At 48.5% G+C, this 16991-nt stretch overlaps 1 protein-coding gene and 1 long non-coding RNA gene across 46 annotated transcripts in view; one reads left to right on the top strand and one right to left on the bottom strand.

The window, feature by feature from the left end:
* Positions 1-16608, top strand: part of LOC140392402 (uncharacterized) — a 120927-nt gene extending 104319 nt beyond the window's left edge. Inside the window, exon 3 of the long non-coding RNA XR_011935335.1 lies at positions 16360-16608. This is a non-coding gene — a long non-coding RNA (uncharacterized lncRNA). The remainder of the gene's footprint in view (positions 1-16359) is intronic.
* The window catches only part of ank3b (ankyrin 3b), a 1101178-nt gene that overhangs the window by 482401 nt on the left and 601786 nt on the right, over positions 1-16991 (bottom strand). The window lies entirely within an intron of this gene.

Genomic DNA, 16991 nt, shown 5'->3' with positions numbered 1-16991 from the left:
CCGTGTTCTCCCACCTGCTGATCCGTTCTTTTTTGGCCCATCTCAGGACGCACTCTCTGTCAATAAAGTGATGGAACCTCACCACTACAGCCCTTGGCGACTCGTTGGCTTTGGGTCCCCTGTCCAGCACCCGATGAGCCCCATCCAGCTCCAGGGGCCTCGGGAAAGCTCCCGCGCCCATCAGCAAATTGAGCATCGTGCTCATATATGCCCCGGCATCGGGCCCCTCCACTCCTTCAGGGAGACCCAGAATCCAAAGATTCTTCCTCCTCGACCCATTCTCCAAGTCCTCAAATTTTTCCTACCACCTCTTGTGCAGCGCCTCGTGCGCCTCCACCTTCACCGCCAGGCCCAAGATCTCGTCCTCGTTCTCCGAGGCTTTTTGCCGCATCTCCCGGATCGCCGCCCCTTGGGCTTTCTGGGTCTCCACAAGCTTCTCAATCAACGCCTTCATTGGCGCCAGCATTTCTGTCTTCAGCTCCGCAAAGCAGCGTTTAAGGAACTCCTGCTGCTCCTGCAACCACTGCGCCCATGCTGCTTGGTCTCCACCCGCCGCCACCTCTCTTCTCCTCCCTCGCACTTTCCGCTGCACCAGAATGACTTTTCTAACCGCTCCACTCCTGGTCCAATCCATACAGTGCCGGGGGAACCTTGCGGTCACCTTCCCACACTGGGAGCCGTAAGGTGGGGGATATGCCGGGACATGAGGTTACTGAATGTGGTAGAGTACAATTCTGCTGCTGCTGATGGCCTACAGTGCCTCATGAACGCCCCGTTTTGAGTTGTTGAATCTGTTTGTAATCTAACCCATTTGGCACAATGGTTATGTCATTCTTTGGCCTACGTCCTGTACGGTATTCTTTTTTTTCATTTTTAGTTTTTTTTCCCAATTAAGGGGCAATTTTAGCATGGCCAATCCACCTACCCTGCACATCTTTGGGTTATAGGAGTGAGACCCATGCAGACATGGCGAGAATGTGCAAACTCTACACGGATAGTGACCAGGGGCTGAGATTGAACCCGGATCCTCGGCGCCGTGAAGGCTTGTCTGTCCTCTCATTTACAATATGATGGAGGGTATCCTCAGTGTAAATATGGCACTTTGCTTCCAAAGGACTATGTGGTGGTCACTCTCACCAACACAATCATGGACAGATGCATCTCCAGCAGGCAGGTTGGTGAGGATGAGGCCCAGCAGGTTTTTCTCTCTTGTTGGTTCCCTCACCACCTGTGACAGGCCCAGTCGAGCAGCTATGTCCTTTAGGACTCGGCCAGCATGGTCAGTAGTGTAGCTATGGAACCACTCTTGGCGATGGACATTGAAGTCTCCCATCTAGGGAGACATGAAAGAACCAGTTGGAGTATCTGAATCTGTCTACAGAGAAAACTGTGGAGCTTCCATTAGAAGCATAAAGTCTCCTATTTAATTCAAGCTCACCTCAAGTCCTTAAAGTCAATCCAGCACTAGACTAGATTAGTCAAATTTTCTTAAGCATTGCAATCCTTTCATATTCCATCCTGGTTCTCGAAGGCCATTCACCAGCTGCAACTGAGAGGGAATACAACCGATCTGAGCCAAATCATGCTCTGGCTGACCCACCAGGAACTCCACAGCTCAGGATGGAGGTTTCTACATGCTCCCTTCCCACAGGTGCTTGGGAGATCAGGGATTCAGCAGAGGCGCTGGACTTCAAAGATCAAAGAAAAATTACAGCACAGGAACAGGCCGATCCAGATCCTCTATCTAAAACTGTCGCCTATTTTCTAAGGATCTGTATCCCTCTGCTCCCTGCCCATTCATGTATCTGTCTAGATACATCTCAAGTGATGCTGTCGTGCCCGCCTCTACCACCTCCGCCGGCAATGCGTTCCAGGCACCCACCACCCTCTGCGTAAAGAACTTTCCACGCATATCTCCCTTAAACTTTTCCCCTCTCACCTTGAACTCATGACCCCTAGTAATTGTGTCCCCCACTCTGGGGAAAAAAGCTTCTTGCTATCCACCCTGTCTATACCTCTCATGATTTTGTAAATCTCAATGAGGTCCCCCTTCAACCTCCGTCTTTCTAATGAAAATAATCCTAATCCACTCAACCTCTCTTCATAGCTAGTGCCCTCCATACCAGGCAACATCCTGGTGAACCTCCTCTGCACCTTCTCCAAAGCATCCACATCCTTTTGGTAATGCAGCGACCAGAACTGTGTGCAGTATTCCAAATGTGGCCGAACCAAAGTCTGTATCCAACTGTAACATGACCTGCCAACTCTTGTCAATTCCCAGCACACTGAGCCCACTGAGCTGACTGTGTAACTGGGCAGGTCCGGAATTTATTTGACTAATCTCAAATTGTGCCACATACACACTCCTGCCACTGTGTAATCAGTGCGCACAAAGGGTAATTCAAAACAACCAGAAGGCTGGTCTAAGCAGGATGCTATCGCCAAGGTCAGAGAAAAGCATTCAAGTGCGCAATACAAAAAGGGGTGGCATCATTTAAAACTTCAGAGCTGAGAGGTCACTATTGTTCAGCATTAATATATTCATTCATTTTGTACCAAAGAGTTTTTGGACACAGATTCCCCATCTGGAGATGGTGACCAACTGGTTTGCCAATACCTGCCAGGTATCTGTCTGAAGTGTAGTGAGGAACAAGTTATTCAGTATAACCGAACAGAGCATCAACCCGTCCCATTTCTCATGTACCCCTCCCCCCAGTGCCGAAACAGCACCCCCACCTCCAGCAATCAGTTCAAAAATTACATTGAAGTCTGAGAAACAGGTAGCAGCATATCCTGTTTTATTTACGTAATGAAACGAGAGAGAGAAAATTGGAGGGTGAAGATAGTAGATCATTTCCACAATGGAGCCAATGTCCAGGTTACTAATTTAACCAGGAAATTAAGTATGCTACACTGAGCTGGCCACTTGACACAACAGTTAGTACAATTAAACCTGGGAGCTATATTTCGAGGTCAGTGGGGTCCAAAACCATGGGTCATGACCCCGAGTGGAGTCTCGCAACAAATAATTGACATTGCAAGTTCCAAGGCAGCAGAGATTCAGATTTGGCAGTACTGGGATTGCTTTGTCTGAGGTCCTGATCGTTGACACCAACAGAGCAAAAACCCACTCCCTCCCAATTTTCACTCTGCAGATCACACTTAGTGGGAAGCATTAAAATGGGGTCACAACAGAAAGAAAGTTTGGGAAAAACTGTTCAGGTGAGCATCATTCAAGAACATTTCAAGAATTGGGTTATCCAAACTGCTTACCCATGGAATACAACAGTACTATCTTGAAAGACTGGTGACCACCAAGTAGGTTAACAAATAAAGAGTTTATTTAGGCAAATAACTATTTAGAATGAGATAACGGCTGCCGTATTTCTCGACTCTAAACTCCTAACAGTAATACCTGTACTCAGCCCCAGTATTCGCGCTCTCCAGCCCGATTCGCCCTACAGGTCACATGATCCTTTAAAGGGACACACTGCCATATCTCTCCCACTTTAAGTTCCTGCTAATACATTTCAATAACAATGGAACTATTGACAATACTACACACCAAATGGATCTCAACACAGTCCCTTATAAGGTAAGTCAGTCCAGGGACTTCCTTTGAGCGTCATAATTCACTACAGCTGTTCCCGCAGTAGACGTAACTTCAGTTTGAGCCTTTATGGGTTGACTCTTGACTTGTGAAGGTGCGCTCGTGCAGATAATTTCCCCAGTTCCCCATGAACATTACCTCGGGGTAGCTTGCTGCAACATTACTTTCATCCGTATAAATATCACTGACAGGCATTGTAGGGCAGGCGATTAAAAAATTACGGCTAGTCCCTCTTCTTTGATTTGCGAGTAAGCATTGGTCAGAGTCGCCGAGGTATAGGCGATAGGCCTTTCTGCAACATCTTCCATCCAGTGCATTAAAACCTCTCCGATTCCATAAAGAGACATGCCGCGGGTAAGAATCTCTTTTGAGGGGTCAAAATTCATAGAATCCGATGATGCAGAAGGCGGCCATTTGGCCCATTGAGTCTGCACCGACCCTTCGAATGAGCACTCTATCCATATCCACTCATCCAACCCCCCCTTCCAAAATGCACATTCCTGGACATTAAAGGGCAATTTAGAATGGCCAATCCACCTAACCCATATATTTTTGGACTGTGGGAGGAAACCGGAGCACCCGGAGGAAACCCACACAGACACGGGGAGAACATACAAACTCCACACAGTGACTCAAGCAGAAATTGAACCCAGGTCCCTGGAGCTGTGAGGCAGCAGTGCTAACCATTGTGCCACCATTCTGTGGAGTCGGAGTTTTGTTTGTTGGCTTCTGTAGGCTCTGCCTAGCCTTTCACTTCCCCCTAATGTCACCCCTCCTATTGCAGGCAAAACATGCAGCTGCCCTGAATTTACATCTCTCTTGCAGGTGATCTCCCACACACCAATAGCATTCTTCATAGCTCCTAATCTGTGGGTCATATTCCCAATATCTCTGCACTCTCTCTCCGAGCCTCTTTACTGTTTACGTTCTGCACCTTCATCCTTGTCGCCACAACTGCCAGCAGCCTCCCATCAAATCTGGTGGACCTCGCCTGCGTGCACACTCTGCCCCCCCATTTTGGCACTTTCCATAGCCTGGGAGACCTCTAAGGTAATCTTTGCCTCTGTGAACAATTTCGGTTTTTCTTGGCCATGTCTTTAACCCCACAGACTAGCCAGTCTCTCGACATGCCGTTGAGTGCAGTCCTGAACATGCAATGCACAGTCGTCTGTTTTAAGAATGCCTTGATTGCTGCTGCAGTCTCCCCTGGGGCTTGTCGTTGAATTAAATTTGAATCGTTACATTATCGCCAAGGGCTTCGGGTGCTAATGTCCCTTAACAAAATCCACAAGCTCCTCAAAGGTTTGCGAGTCAGGAGCATCTGGAGAAGTCAGACTTCTAATCAAGTTATAGGTCGGGGCCCCGCAGGCTGTTAATGGGGTAACCCGCTGCTTCTCTTTCCGCAACCCCCTCCACCCGCTTCCCCAGTAAATTTCATAGACTTTAATGGAATAGCGCAGGGTTCTACATACAATCCTGACTGCTCCAGGTTAGGATCAAATGGCTCAAGTTTCCCAAAAAGGGCATTTTGACACACTCAACCTGCTGAACGATTTGCTTCCACACAAAATCTCTCTCAATTCCTGCAGCAGCAGGAAGGCACTCCGATTGGTCCTCGTCACCAAATGTAGTATCTTGAAAGCCAACCGAGTAAACAGTTTACTAAGGCAAATAATTATTGACAGAGAATGCACTCCATGACTCCACGGTAAAACCCGTGCTCAGACCCAGGATTCGCGTGCTCCAGCCCGATGTGCCCTATGGGTCACATGACCCTGAGACCTCATCCCCTTAAATGTTACCGCAACAACCAAGGAAGATAAACTTAGGGTTTGACCAAGGGGGATAACTCAGGAATATAACCCTGAGCAAAAGCAAAGGGTTGATCAAGGCACCAAGACTGGAACTCTGAATAAAGCTGTGGTGGCACAGTGGTTAGCACTGCTGCCCCATAGCTCCAGGGACCCGGGATCAATTCCAGCCTCAGATGACTGCCTGTGTGGAATTTGCACTTTCTCCCCGTGGGTTTCCTCCGGGTGCTCCGCTTTCCTCCCACGGTCCTAAGATATGCAGGTTAGGTGGATCGGCCATGCTGAATTGTCCTTAGTGTCCAAGAGGTTGGGTGGGGTTACGGGGATGGGGCGCGGCATGCGTTTAGGTGGGGTGCTCTTTCTGGGCCGGTTCAGACTCGATGGGCTGAATGGCCTCCTTCTGCATTGCAAATTCTACGATGCTATGATATTCAGGAGTTCAGTGTGTGAAAAAGAAATACAATGCTGGCAGACATTAAGCCTTAAAGGTTCTTGTAAATCAATCAAAAACATGTCTAACTGTGTGAACTAATTTAGATTTGGCATTTACCTTCTGCTTTCACGTATATTTTTTCACATCTTTACTTGGGTCTGGTTCTTATTCACTTTCTCACTCGTGTTATTTTTTTTTCTCCCATTGAAGGGGAGCAGCAGACAGAGGAATAACCCGCTGGTGGCTATCAAATGCCAGCATTGTGCAAGGGGCCTGAGAGACCAATAACCCATTGAACTCTGCAGGTGCTGCTGAGTTCTTACATGCATGAGACAGCGATGGCGGTTCATATCCACCTGCGAAGCATTCTGCTTATGAAATGGGAGTGAGCCTGCTCCTCTTTGTTTGGCTACAGTCTCAGCTGTGTGGAGCAGGGGACCATGAATGATTCCTGTATGAGCATTGACCCTCTTTTTATGTTTCCCTCATGCACTATCACTTCACTGGGCAGCGATATTGCGCTATGTTCCAGTCCCAATAATTCTAGCTGTCATGGCCAGCCACCTTCATAAATGTCAACTTAATTCCAAATTCTGCAGCTATAGTCTACCTCGCACCAAATCCCATTCACCCATCACTAATCTACTCGGTGATCAAAATTGTGCCTCCTGGTCTCTTCCCCATCTCGCCGTCAGGTCTATAACTGTCTTTGTTCCAATTCTGACTTCTTATTTATCCCCCCGCCCCCGACTATGCCCACCACTGACAGCCATGTCTCGAGGCACATTAGCCTCAAGTTCTGGAATTTTGCATTGAACTGTGCAGTCCCGGCTACTGCATCAGTGCCACATCTTCCTTCAGATTTCAGACTTGGTGCCTTGATCGACCCTTTATTTTGCTTGGTTCCATTCTCGGGTTATTTCCCCTTGGTCCAACCCTAACTTTACCTTCCTTGGTTGTGCTCCATGGGTAGGCAGTTTAGATAATCCAATTCTTCAAATCTCTGTGAATGATATTCAGCCGAAGCTGCCGCCATCATCTCGAAAAGTGTTTCCCATACTTACTTTCTGCTGTGACCTCATTTTAATGCTTCCCACTTAGTGCGAGCCCAGAGAGAAAACTGGGGAGGGTAGAGGTAACTCGGCTATTGAGCAGGATGGAGGTTAAAACAGCACAAAAGACAATCGAGATGGCACGGTGGCAAGCACTGCTGCCTCACAATGTCAGGGACCCGGTTCAATTCCTGCCTTGGCTGGAATTGAACATTCTCCCCATGTTTGTGTGGGTCTCCTCCGGATGCTCCGACTTCCTTCTACAGTCCAAAACAAGTGCAAGTTAGGTGGATTGGCCATGCTAAATTGCCCCTTCGTGTCCGTGGGGTTACCAAGATAGAGCAGAGGAGTGAGCCTAGGTGGGGTGCTCTTTCGGTGGGTCGGTGCAGATCTGATGAAATTAAAAATGAAATGAAATGAAAATCGCTTATTGTCACAAGTAGTTACTGTGAAAAGCCCCTAGTCGCCACATTCCGGCACCTGCTCGGGGAGGCTGGTACGGGAATCGAACCCACGCTGCTGGCCTGCCTGGGTCTGCTTTAAAAGCCAGCTATTTAGCCCAGTGTGTTAAACCAGCCCCTTGCTAAACCAGCCCCTAATATGGAAGCGCCCAACGTGGGGCTCGAACCCACGACCCTGGGATTAAGAGACCGATGCTCTAGGGACTGAGCAAGCCGGGCTGATGGGCCGAATGGCCTCCTTCTGCACTGCAGGGATTCTATGAACTCATCTACAATTTTGCATGCTCTGTTGGTGCCAGTGATCGGGTACCAGAGCTCATTAAATTTCAACACACCATCTGCAAAAAACCTTGTATTTATTTCAAGGGGCCTCACAGCCAATCGCAGGACTGCAAAATATGAGTCTGCACTCCACAGCAGTCATTACTGCCTCAGAGCCCATGACCCCAATTGCTTTCCCCATGACCCCACACGGGGTTGTGAATCACAATTTTGGAACCCTACATCTAGAGAAATAATGCGACCTGTAATAGTGCTAACTGCTCCATCAAGTTGCTAGCTTGAGGTCGCGCACAGGCTTTCCTGGTGAGATTAGCAATTATATTGCGCAGGTGATTCACCACCCTTCACCTCAGCTGACCCTCTCCACTTCTCTTTCCTCTGTCCTGATGTCTCCTTCTCTGCCTGAGCACAGGTCTTTCACCCCCATTTGGGGCCGAGTAAAGAGGCAGGAGGGCACAGGAATTGGCAACCAAAGCCGGCAAACCATCTGCCGGCAGCATCCCACCTTGGGCCATTTCCCAGAGGTGGGATTGGGAAACAGAGGGGCTACCTGCCCACATCTTAATTGAAACATATAAGATCCTGAGGAGCGTTGACAGGTGTCTATGGAAAGGAACATCGAATCATAGAAATTACAGTGCCGAAGGAGTCCATTCAGCCTATCGTGTCTGTGCCGGCCCTTGGAAAGAACACCCTACTTAAGCCCACTCCTCCATCCTATCCCTGTAACCCAGTAATCCCACCTAACCTTTTGGACACAAGGGGCAAGCACCCAGAGGAAACCAAGCAGACACAGGGAGAAAGCACAAACTCGAGTCATCAGAGGCTGGAATTGAACCTGGGTCCCTGGAGCTGTGAGGCAGCAGTGCTAACCACTGTGCCACCGTGGATGTTTCTACTTGTGGGAGAATCAAGAACTAGCGGGTCACTGTTTAAAAATAAAGAGTCATCCATTTAAAACGGAAATGAGGCAAAATTCTCTCAAAAGGTAGTGAGTCTTTGGAATTCTCGTCCTGAAAGGGTGGCGGAAGCAGAGTCTTTGAATATTTTTAAGGCAGAGGTGGATAGATTCTTGGTCAGCAAGGAGGTGATAGGTTATTGGGGTTAGTTGGGATGCAGATTTGAGGTTACTGTCAGGCGGGCCCAAGGGGTTGAATAGTCTACTCCTGTTCTTTGTATGTACGTAAGCGGTGGGTAGCCTATTAAGGCTTATTGCCAGAGGCCAACATGAATTTTCCAAAAGAATGATGCCCCCCCCCCCCCCCCAAAGGGGTGAGGGACAGACCAGTTGCCTGCAGATGGCCTCCCGGCTAACAGACTGGAGTGGGGTGGGGGGCTAGCATTCCACGCAGGTTTTGAGGCCCTCCCCGCCTGCTGACCACAGGCCACCCTGTGGAGGGGAACTGGAGGGGATCTCCCTCCACAATGGTAGCTCGGCTCCTGGGACTATTGGCTAATTTAAAACCTTTGAAAGTTGCAGAAAGGGCACCTTGAGATGGGTGCGCCATCTCTCTCTCTCTCACTCCTGAACTGTGGGCAGTTGCTTGGCCGGTAATTGGGGTCCTGATCCCCAAACACAAAATCATGCGCCGGGAGTTAATGTCTGTCTGCTTACACCTCTTTGAAGAAAGAACCTTGGGACATATTACTGCATTAAAGACATTATATAAATTCAAGTTGCTGTTGATAAATTGTTCAATACCAGAGGACTAAGTTACTACGTCATTTGGAGAGCTGAATGACTCGAGGGGAAAACAAATCAAAGAGAAAGGATGGCGGGTTACAATGCCAAGCAAGGGAGTTGTGACACAGGCAACCGTTGCTGTATTTCCAACAGCTTCTGAAAATTGCACAGCTTCATTTGGATGGCATTACTACAAGCTGCAAGCAATGCTGCGGGTTCTTTGGCTAGTAGAAGGTTTTCACTCCAGATGGAGCCAACTGCGATACACAAATGCTCTGGGAAAAGAGGCTGCAGAGGAGAGACAGACTTTTTTACAGGCTTTGTAAATCCTGAGTGCTCGGTGCTCCGCCTGGACAGGAGCCAGTACTCCGTGATTTGAAGACTACAGATGACAGTCCAAAGAGTCACCTCCGAGTGTGCTGGAAGAAAATCAATCTCCACCTTGGCAGGTGGAGCACACATTAGGAGCAGCATAATCTATGTTCCACCAGATCAGCAGGACCAGCAAGGTGCAAACCTGGAGTGAACGTTTGTCCAGACACTGGACTGTGAAGCAGCAGTATATTTGTACATCTCTGATTCACCTGAATGAGGATTTGTGATGAAATTTTTTTTGTGTGGGCGCACGGGTTTTTATCTGTTATACACTCCCCCTGCCTCAGCTGGTTACATCATGACATGTGGACAGTAGCGGGTCCCTTGTTGATCTCGCATTCTCCTCGTTTCAGCGGATCACCCTCTCCCCAACTCTCCCTCCTGTCTCACACTTTAAACTCTTCCTAACGCGGGCCATATGCTCCCTTTCTCCGCTGGTCATGTCTACCACTCACTTTCTTCTTAAACTAGCTTCAGCCAGCAAAGCCCTTCACAAATTCACTCCAGTTAAGCTGTAGGACACAGGACACTGAATGAGTCATTGCTTTGTCCTTGAAACTCGACTCAATAGCCTAAGGAAAGATATACTGGGAAAGAACTGGTAGCACTGCTGCCTCACAGCGCCAGGGACCCGGGTTCAATTCCCGCCTTGGGTGTACGCTTCCACCGTGTCAACGTGGGCTTCCTCCGGGTGCTGCGATTTCCTCCCATAGTCCAAAGATGTGCATGTTAGGTGGATTGGCCGTGATAAATTGTCCCTTAGTGTCGAAGGATGTGTAGATTCGGTGGGTTACGGAGATAAGGGGTGGGATTCTCCGACCCACTGCTGGGTCAGAGAATCACCGGGGGACGGGTTGAATCCCGCCCCCGCCGGCCGCCAAATTCTCCGGCACCGGATATTCGGCGGCGGGAATCGCGCCGCGCCGCTGGGCGCCCCCCCCCCCCGCCCCGGCGATTCTCCAGCCCGCAATGGGCCGAAGTCCCGCTGCTGTCATGCCAGTCCCGCCGACGTGACTCAAACCACCTACCTTACTGGCGGCGCGGGCGGGTTCCGGGGTCCTGGGGGGGGGCGCGGGGCGATCTGACCCCGGGGGCTGCCCCCAAGGAGGCCTGGCCCGTGATCGGGACCCACCGATCTGCGGGCGGGCCTGTGCCGTGGGGGCACTCTTTTCCTTCCGCCTCGGCCACAGTCTTCACCATGGCCGATGTGGAAGTGACCACCCCCCCCCCCCCCCCCCCATGCCCGGGGATGACATCAGCAGCCGCTGACGCTCCCGCGCAGACTTCCGCCAATCGGTGAAGTTCTTTCGGCCCCGGCTTGTGTGGCGTCAAAGGCCTTTCCCGCCGGCTGGTGGCGCGCCAATGACTCCGGCACGGGGCTAGCCCCTCAAGGGGCAGTACTTACTGGATTTGATTTGTCCTGCTTTTGTGTACAGGACATACCTGGGCAACTTTACACATTGCAGAGTAGATGCCAGTGTTCTAGCTGTACAAAAACAGTTTGGCTAGGGGTGCGGCAAGTTCTGGAACACTGTTGACGGAATATTTTCAGGGCCCATAGCCTTTGCAGTATCCAGTAGCTTCAGCCGTTTCTTTATATCATGTGGAATGAACTGAATTGGCTGACGACAGATCTGTGATGCTGGTATACCTCTGAAGGAGGCCAAATGGATCATCCACTTGGCGTTTCTAGCTGAAAAGGTTTGTAACAGATTCAGCCTTATCTTTTGCACTGATGTGCTGGATCCTCCATCATTGAGGAGTAATCAGCAGGCATTTTCCTTGCCCATGTTTGACCTGATGCCATGAGACTTCACGGGTCCTGGAGTCTATGTTGAGGACTCCCCGGCCAACTCTCTCCTGGTGATACGTCATTGTGCTGCCACCTATGTTGGCTTTGGTGGGTTTGGCCTGCTAATGGGACAGAACATATCCAAGGATAGTGATGGTGGAGACTGGGACATTGTAAGGTATGATTCCATGAATATGATTTTGTCAGGCTGCTGCTTGACCAGTCTGTAAGACAACTCTCCCAATTGTAGCACAAGCCTCTGGTTATTAGTAAGAAAGGCTTTGCAAGGGTGATGGAGCTGGGTTTGCCATTGTTGTTTGCAGTCCCGAAGTTGTCTTAAGGAACGCCTTAAAGGAGAAGAAGTAGAGAGGCTTAGGGAGGAAACCCCAGAGTTTGGGGCCCAGACAGTTCAAATAAGAACACTGCTGAATGGGATCAATGTTTAAATAAAACTACAAAGATTTAGCAGCATCAGCCTGCTGCCCATTACAAGTAGAATAGTGTCACAAAGCATTGTATAAATGGCCCAATACTATCCAAGCGCTGTCTACTCCAAATAACTCGGTGATGGCTTTCTGCATTTAAAGATTTGAGTTATCTAATTTTGAATTAAAGCAGATAGCTACACTCATATTTTTGACTCATATACGGGGCTGATGAGACCATGTTGCAAATGCAGAAGACTCCAACACAGTTTAAACCAGAGAAGAAAACAGCACACAGCACAAAAAATCTGTGGGTTTGAAAGGCCTTACACTTTGCAATAAAGAAATATGACTCTTTGTAAAATGCTGACGTTAGGACTGTTTAAGATTCAGTGCACGACTCCCACTTTCTCCTCTTTGTTCCACAAAGAACAGACTTGGGCAGTAGATGCTTCTGGTTCCATACTTCTGGTAAAAATAAATCTTTGCCAGTACAATCTCATCCAGTTCGGCATTGAAAGGAGGTAAGCTATGCATTCTTGACAGTCTCACAGGAGGTTGAGGACTTGTCATTCTTTTCTGGGACTGGTTGAGCCCTGCAGCTCTCCTTAACTCATACCCCTGCATACCAGCTCTCTGCGCTGTCCTTATCATTCATCTCCTGCTTACAAAGGTCAACCACTTATCAAAATGAGGTACAAACACTTAATTACCTCCTTCTCAATACTGCCAATCAACTCCAGTCAGAGACCGGTTTCGAAGGAACCAGCATTATTAGAGGATGAAACCAGTCATTATTCATGGTTCATGTTCTCCTGAGATTTTTCATCATTCTGAGGGATAACACATTCCAATAAAACTGTGGGATTATAGCAGCATCTGTTTCAGCACACTGTGGTCCAGCTTTTCCACGGATTTTTTCCTCAAAGCATGTAAGCCTACGCCAATCCTGACCTGCTGTTTCTTTGGTAATGTTAAGGACCATGACTACTGCCCCACAGCGCCAGGGACCTGGGTTTGATTCCAGCCTTGGGTGACTGTGTGGCGTTTCTACGTTCCCCCCTTATCTGTGTGGGTTTCCTCCCACAGTCCAAAGACGTGCAGGTTAGGTGGATTTGCCATGATAAATTGTCCCTTAGTATCCAAAGATTAGGTGAGGTTACTGGGTTACAGGGATAGGGCGGGGGAGTGGGACTTTCGGAGTGTTGGCGCAGATGCGATGGGCCGAATGTCCTTCTGCACTGTAGGGATTCTTTGGACTCATTCTTAATTTAACTCTGTAACAAAGGTTTCAAACAATTAAAAACAGTTTACTAGCAGGAATACTCATGGGATATTAATTAACCTCTTAAGCATACATGACGTATTTTCCATGTGTTCCTGCACTCCTCCCCACCTAATGATGTCTACCTCTGCAATTTGTTGTATTCAGACGACAAAACAAAGTCAAATTCTATCAAGAAGCTTAAACAGAAAATGTTGGAAATGCACAGCATGACAGTCAGCGTCATCAGAGAGATTAACAGAGTGTGTATCCTTCATAGATACCCAAAGCAAAAAGAAAAGCAAATGCCTGTATAAAGTTGGTAAAAGAAAAGAGCCCTGAAGGGAACAAAAAGGTGAAAGTCAACTCCAATTACTGAGAGGGAGTTAATCGGTCCAATGATCTGTAAACTCAAGAGAAATTTGTTAGATAATGTAAAAGATCTTCTCAATACGGCAATAGATAGTCATTAGGGGAAAAACAGATAGCTTGAATGAAGAAAAGGCACGGGAGGGGCCCACACAAACAATCTGCAGAATTTGCCATATTTTCTCTTTTTACGTTACATGCAGAATTAATTTCCAACACCCCCTATACGAACATCTCACGTCCGTGCTCCACTTCACTCTCCACTATCAAATTCTGACCTTTCAACTCTTATACCCCTGCCTTCAGAAAGCGTCTGAAATCTATAAACGCACCATCAACCGTACCCCTCCCCTTAAATTCCCTTACATTCTGCCCAGTTTACACCTCTCTGGTCGCACATTCTGCCCAGTTTACACCTCTCTGGTCGCACATTCTGCCCAGTTTACACCTCTGTGGTCGCATGCTCAGAGATTCTTTATCATCAGAAACTGCAGGATTTGGACTGTGCGCAGTGTCCGGAATTCCAGGATTCCTGGAAGAGGTAGGTTTTGGGGGGTCTCAGGGCGGGGAGGTTCAGGGAGTAGGACAATGAGAGATTTGGGTGTTGACAAAGAGGCTGGGGTTGGCAGGAACTCCTGCAGTTACCAGAACTTAAAAGACGGTTGATGGAGACTCCCCCCACAGATAACATACAGTACAGGAGGCCATTCGGCTCATCGAGTCTGCACCGACCCACTTAAGCCCTCACTTCCACCCTATTCCCGTAACTCAATAACCCCTCCTAATCTTTTTGGTCACTAAGGGGAATTTATCAAATGCCAATCCACCTAACCTGCACGTCTTTGGACTGTGGGAGGAAACCGGAAACCCCGGAGGAAACCCACGCAGACACGGGGAGAACGTGCAGACTCCGCACAGACAGTGACCCAGCGGGGAATCGAACCTGGGACCCTGGCGCTGTGAATCCACAGTGCTATCCACTATGCTACCGTGCTGCCGAACGAGCTTGCCACAACGTGCTGCCCCACGCCAACCTTAAAATTGAGGCTGGGTGAGAAATGGCCTTGGAGTGGTCAATAGTTGGCCACTTAAAGTCCTTATTTTGGGCAAGGGCTGAGGCCTTGCCTGCCCCAGTGTAAAATTGCAGAGAGGTCAGGAACCCAACAGTAAGCTCCACTGAGGAATTCCCCACCTGCAAACCCACTGGTGGGGGAGTGTAAAATTCTGCCCCTTGTTACAACATTAAGTGCGATAACAAAGACAGTCTAACTGAGCTGTTATGTTGCATATGGCGTGCGCCGGTTAAATAGCTGGAAAGGCCAAAATTGAGATCCGCGCCAGGCGCGAATCAGTTCACGATGTAACTGGGTCACTCCACTCCCGGTGGCGTGTTACGGATCCCAGCCAAACGTGGCGAGAGACACCAATTAAAACCAAGGGAGGGGGGTGAAGGGCAGGTATGAAGGGGCATCCTAAAGAGTGGGGGAGCTTAAGGGTGGGGGTCCTGAAAGGGGATGGAAGAGGCAAGAGGAAGGGAGAGGGAGGCCTTAAAAGGAAGGGCCCTAAACCACCCCACAGCGGGGTATCCTGACTGGTGGGCTGTGGATAATGTCCATGAGTGTGGGGTGTGACATTGCCCATGGGTGGGAAGATGTGGGGGACCCTCAAGTTCACTTAGAGATCGGGGCACCCTTTCAAAATGGCGGCCCCATCTCTTTGGTAGCCAGTCTCGCCGGTGAGTTCAGCTCCCCACTGCTGAAAGAATTGCAACCTAGACCAGGGAGAAATTGCACAAGGCCCAAAATAATGATTAAGTGTGGGTAAATACCGGTGTGAATGTCACCGATAAAAGCCGGCAGGTTGGGATAATGGAGGGAGGTATGGTAAGTCAGTGCCTGCAGGACAGGAGGGAGAAAACTGGTGTGGAGGAATCACCCTGGCAAACCGCCCAAAAGGACACTTGAAATTTTTACATTAAATCTTTTGGTCAAATATTGGAATAGTTTAGTATTAAGGTGGTCAACTGTCCAGTTTTAACTAGTGCGGTTTAGTGGCTAACTACAAAACCAGGTAGTCCAACTCTCATTTTATTTTACATGTGTGGATGGGCCTGTTATGTCGGTGCATGCAGTCGGTGTTCTAAACGAAACACAGCACTTGTTATCTCCAATCAGTGTATTGAAAATAAAGCAAGGGGAGGCGGTGGCATTGTCACTGGACTAGTAACCCAAAGACCCAGGGTAATCCTCTGGGGACCCGGGTTTGAATCCTACCAGGGCAGATGGCGGAACTTGGTGCACAGCACTCAACAAAAATCCAGATGGCTCCAGGAGGATGGCCATGTCTCAGTGCTGAAAATCACTCAGGAAGGTACAAAGTCTGGTGTTGGATGTAGTCAAAAGTCTGGCAGAAAGTGCAAGAGTGAGAGAAGTGGAGAACTAGGGGCGTTGCTCAGTTCCATTGGCCCCTTCAAACCACATCTATAATTGTGCAATGTTTTAAAGGGGGTGGGGGGGGGGGGGCTGGCATGGATATATCATCCCGCCACTGCCAATGAAAATATGGGAAACACAAAAGGTGTACCAACTGGCACAGGGGTTTGACAAGCTGCCTTTTGGTTAGTAAAGATTCCACTGCTCTCCAAACTGACTACTTTTGGCAAGTGGTGGAGTTTATGCACCTGGCAAATGTGAAAGGAGGTGATTCCGATGTGGAGTCCAAGCACCAACAACCAACGTCCACCCAACAGGTGGAAACATCTTCTCTACATTCATCTAATCAAGCCCTTTCTTACCTTGCAGGATTCTCCAAGTATGAACTGATGAAGCAGAACCTCTCTCTACCAGCCCAATTATGTCCCATCCGTACAAACAATAGTCAGACTTTCAAAACACACTGGAATATGTCTTTCAGAATAAACGTCCCTTTGTAAATGTGCTGAAAACTTGTAATCCATCTTACTGACCTGGTACCAGAGTATTCCAACCTTTAATTCATCAGATAAGTGTGTGTAAAAGACCACAATTTTACAAAGAAGAATTTTTAAAAAATCATGTTTGAAACTTGAATAAAGAGCTCTGTTTCGGGTTGTATAAAACTCATCGCTTATGTAGTCAATTGAATCTTCAAAATGCAATAGGCTCATTTATAACGTTATGTTTCAGGTTCCTTAAAATGCTCTTGTGGAAGATCAGTTTGCTGTAACTAATATGCAGCGCTGCCCTAATTAATGTGGCTGGTCGCCATTTCATTGCGTCCATGACAGCCAAGGGCTTTCAGAACAAGAGGTGAGGAAAAGGGTCCTTAACCTTCTCCACCTTCTGAACCTCACACTTGACCCACCTCAAGAGACCAGAAATTAGCATTCATAACAAGCTAAGTGTTGGCTGTGTATAGGTTGAGAAATTACATTTGGAGCTGACCTTTTGCATGC

The sequence above is a fragment of the Scyliorhinus torazame genome, chromosome 16, assembly GCF_047496885.1.
Source record: "Scyliorhinus torazame isolate Kashiwa2021f chromosome 16, sScyTor2.1, whole genome shotgun sequence".
Lineage (NCBI taxonomy): Eukaryota > Metazoa > Chordata > Chondrichthyes > Carcharhiniformes > Scyliorhinidae > Scyliorhinus > Scyliorhinus torazame.
The sequence above is the reverse complement of the archived record's forward strand: the minus strand, read 5'-3'. Positions and strand labels throughout refer to the sequence as shown.